The 4,896-nt window shown below is 34.7% G+C and overlaps 1 pseudogene; it reads left to right on the top strand.

The window, feature by feature from the left end:
- Positions 1–3,997: 3,997 nt before the first annotated feature.
- On the top strand, positions 3,998–4,631 carry LOC138334450 (putative nuclease HARBI1; annotated as a pseudogene).
- The last annotated feature ends 265 nt before the right edge of the window (positions 4,632–4,896 follow it).

The following is a 4,896-nucleotide window of genomic DNA, read 5'->3' as shown; positions in this document are numbered from 1 at the left end:
CACCCTTGTATTCAACAGCAGGAAATTAAATAAAAGCAGATGTATACAGCTTCAGAATATCTATTATCCATCACGACAAAATGATTTTTTAATATTTAGATATGAATAAATATGCACATTTTCGTCAAATCTGATATCATATAAACATATGACATTTTCTTGGTTTTTGTTTCAGGATAGAAGATTTGTTATTAACTTAAACATTGGAAATCACGACACACTATAAATCTCTTTATTTCCTCCAGATCTGAATAAAGAATAACATTTAACATGTGAGCATTAAACAAACGGCAAATAGACATTTACAAAATATGTACAAGTTTAAGTCCCATTAGAATTTAGTTACAAATTAATCTCAACAATAAATATATTCTGTTTTAAAACGTAGATGTAAACACTTTAATATATTATATTTCTGACATCCTCTTAATCTTCATTTGTCTTTACCTTAAAAAGTACTGTATTACACAAAGCAAAATCTGATAAACTTCCGGGATGTTGACATGAATTAAGGATCTTATCTTTTCTTTTCTTCCTAATTGACTTTATCTTTCCTAATGCCTTCCTTGGCACCGCCTCACTTTTGGCCTTGCGTTGAGCGTTCGCCCCTGTGAGGAAGGCTCTGGGTTCTGTCCCCTGGCCGAGACACACCAAAGTCTATAAAAGTGGTAGTTTCTGCTCCTGCTTAGCGCTCAGCAAACGGGGAGTGGGACGACTGGTTCGCCCGTTGTCAGTATAATGTGACCGGGTGGGGTGTGTTGCTTGGTGTCTTCGGAGGCATGCTTCAGTGATATAGCACTATAAAAAGGGCAATAGTTCCACTATACAAGAAGACATAACATGAATTTACCGCAGTCTCCCAAAACACGCACCTCGCACAACATACACGCAACACACCGCATACATGGGAGGCCGTCCTTACATGACCATAGCTGTTAATAGGACGTTAATTAATCAAACAAACAAACAAAAAGACATGAATTCTATTTCAAACTTCTTGACCAATAAACATCAATATTCATCACAAATTTTGCTATTTTTACCACAATGTAAAATAATTTGACTATGATAATTAAAAACACCTAATGATATTAGAGGAAGAAACCAAGGACAGAGGAGGCACCAAACGGAACCATTTTTTTTCATGTTGCATATACTCACATTACTATACACGTGTGGTACTGAACCTGTATATATAAATGCCATATGTACCCCTGTATGGTACAATATATTATGTTTGCACGTTTCCCTGTGAAGTGTACGGCATACCTCCCATCTTAACACCCCATACCCTTCTCTAAAGAGCCTCACACTTGTGTTAAGAAAGTTATTTGCTCGAACTAAACATGATTTATGAGCTAAATAAAAACGAGTTCTCGGGTCTGTTTGCTCAGAGGTCGATCATATGTTGACAGTCACGAATGGAACGACAGTGACCCATTATTTAACTGGCCAACGAGAGAACAGACTACAATGTAATTAATTCAATTACTAGGATCTTAACCCCTGTCCATAAAAAAAATAAAAAAAAAATAATTCCATTGGCTGAGAAGTATGCAAGATCAGATGAAATCACAAAAATTTACAATATCAAAAATAAGAATAATACATTGGAGACGTGATAGATGTTGTATAATGTCGAGCTGCAAACTAAATACGAATGTTTTATGAATTTTTTAGTGAATTTAAAACATTCTATTTTTTATCATAATTGATTGAAATAATAGAAGTATAAGTATTTGTAGCATACATTGTACAACGGTATGAAACGGGTATCATTATGATGTAAATTCATCATTATATATTTAACGCTATGCATAGATATATTCCAATACAAGAACCCCATGAGCCTTAACGGTCACCTGAGTTATGTACAGTGTATATAATCTAAGCATATGGTTTCATGTAGTGCCAAAATAAAATATGATACAGTCTGTGGCCCTTATTGGGATATAATGTTAAAATGCTGTCTTATGCTAATGATTCTAACCAAGTTTGACTCATTTCCTATCAAAATTGAAAATCTAATGTTTATAAATATGTTTTCCCTATATTCACCGTAATAAATTGAGGGGAAAATCTGAAACCCAAGGGCCATGAAATTCACAATTTTTGCAACATCTGCGAGTTAGAAGATTTTAGTAAATTTTGGTAAATTTTATCAGTTTTGACTCCTACCACAGAAAACTCGGGATGAGGTCCATAAAATTTACAATTATGATTGTCCTTATGCTTTAGAACGTTTGAGCAAAATTTCATTAATTTACTTCAGCAGTTTCGAAGAAGAAGTCGAAAATGTGAATTGTTTATGGACATACGGCGGACAAAAGGCGATTAAAATAGGTCACTTGAGACTTCGTTCCAGGTCACCTAATAAAAATATTACCAATAAAAATCATTGCTACTTTATTCCACAAAGTCAATTTCAACGCAAAAAAAAATTAGTAAACACAGTTCTGTCAAAATAATCTGGGGAAAATCAGCCTCTGAATTTTTATACATTAGGTACTTTTCTATTAATTTCTTAGGTCAGAAACGTTTCCACAGATTAATGATAGTCATATGTTGATAAATCGTGTTGATTTCTCACTTACTTCAGAGCAGTAGACAACACAGACAACACGAGAGTGTTTATATTCATCACGATTTAGGTCTATATGTATTTAAACCTGTCCAGCCACTAACGGCTTGTCATGTGACAATACCGGTGCCAATACATATCTGTATACTGTTAAACATTGATGAATACGTATATTGAAGTAAGAAATATTCATGAGATGTCAAAATATCATCGCATTAAATCGACATTGTACACGAGGGAAACGGAATTAGAAGTCGTTACATGCAGAACATAAACGATTATATATATTTTTAAATATTGTTTGCCGGGGTATAGTCAAGTAATGGAATAAGAAAGGTTGTGAATGTTGAATATTTTGAAGGAGAAGAGTTAGTTGGATATTATAAAAAATGTTGCAGGATTCAATTATCTCGTTTTATTGTTTCTGTTTATAATCTACGCAGTGATATTGAAAAACTTAGATTATATTGTTACCTACCTAAAACCTAAAAACATGTCTACTTGTGTCTGTCTTAATTTGTCCATAATTTAGACAGTGATATTGAAAAAAAAAAAAAAAAAAAAAACAAAACAAACAAATACAGGAGTGGCCGGAAGACAGCAAGTATCAATGCATTTGCAAATTCTGACATATACATGTATACATATTTGTATATACTACATAATAAGCCTTCTTTTTCTTTATGGATAGATCAATCTCAAATTAGTGCCATCTAAAGTGAAACGCCAAAGGGAAACCACAGGTACATGTATAATAGTAAGGACTGACGTGTGTTGATCACCACGCCTAGACACAGCCAGTATATATAATACTAAAGTGTGTCATAGGTACATGCACAGGTTTACGACGCGCAAAAGAAATACTAAAAATGCAGTTTCTTTTTTACATGTCACGCGGTTCATATACCGGGTTCGAGATTCTGATATTGGAATTATTTTATTGGTGTTAAATGCAATCGTAACACTTACAAAATGTAAACAAGTTTAGCTTCCCAAAAAGCTAAGAAGGCTACCAAAGAAAGTTTGACCCATTGTTCTGTTCATAATTAGCTGCCATAGTTCTTATGACAATTCATTTTCGAAGAATGGTAATTTGAATGCTTTCGCATTAAATGTGAAAGATAATCAACTTCATGATATTCATGAAAGGGACACTAGGCTACCTTTCCGAAAGGACTTAAGAGTCCTACTGAGGACTTATACGTTTAAATACAACTTTTAGCGATAAGTTATGTTTTGAATAGTACTAAAGTAAATTTAAGTAAATTTTTAAAGATTAAGAACTTTTAAATCTTAAATGGTTAAGAATATGCTTAAGTAAAAAAATCTGCTATTTTGCTAATTATGTTGCTTATCTTGTTAAGTGGCTTGCCTGATTTTTTCCTAACAATTAAGAATATTCTTAACATTAAATAATCACCCTACCGTCTAAAACCTCAACAGTTTGTAAGGGCCTTGAGACGAGAAAGAATTATCCGGGACAGGTTTGATCCATTTCAAAACTATGACGGGTTTAAACTTCATCAAAGATTCAGGTTTGACAGGGAAGGGATCCTTTTTATTAACGATATTGTGAACGATTACATTGCCCCCGCCACAGGACGGAATCACAGTCTACCCTCACATATTAGCACTGAGATTCTGTGCTACAAGGAAAATGTAACTCTGCAGCGGTTCCACTGACAAATGCTTTAAACCGCCAAGAAGTCGTTACCAAGTTAATTTTATTCCCTATTTCTGCTGAGGCTGTGAGGAAACATGAAGCAGATTTTTATGCAGTTGCGAGGTTTTCGAGGTTTATCGGAGCAATTGACGGCACACATATATGTATTTTACGCCCCAGTATCAACGAGCCAGAATTTGTAAATAGAAAAAAATCCATCATGTCTATCAATGTACAGATTGTGGTGGATGCAAATTCCCGTATTTTAGATCTAGTTGCGAGATGGCTAGGGTCAGCACACGACGCGAGAATCCTTCGTGAAAGTGGTCACTCGCAAGAATATTTGAGGCGAGAATGGTGCTCCGGTCTGCTATACAAAATTCATGAAATGGTGCTTATAGGCAAAGTATGGGTTATCCTCAAGGAAATGTATACCAATGTTAGAGCCCTTAAGGCATTTGACCTTGGTACCAAGTTTGAAGAAAATCGGTTAATATTTATTAGAGTTATTGCAGGGAAATGGCAGAAATGACTTTTTTTATTATATCAAAGGGCCATAACTCTGCTAAATAAGGTCCGTCGCAATTTAAGTGGCGATCGAACTTGGCCGAGCCCTAAGGCATTTAACTGTGTTACCCACAGGGGGCCAACT

This window comes from Argopecten irradians, chromosome 11 (assembly GCF_041381155.1).
Source record: "Argopecten irradians isolate NY chromosome 11, Ai_NY, whole genome shotgun sequence".
Lineage (NCBI taxonomy): Eukaryota > Metazoa > Mollusca > Bivalvia > Pectinida > Pectinidae > Argopecten > Argopecten irradians.
The sequence above is the reverse complement of the archived record's forward strand: the minus strand, read 5'-3'. Positions and strand labels throughout refer to the sequence as shown.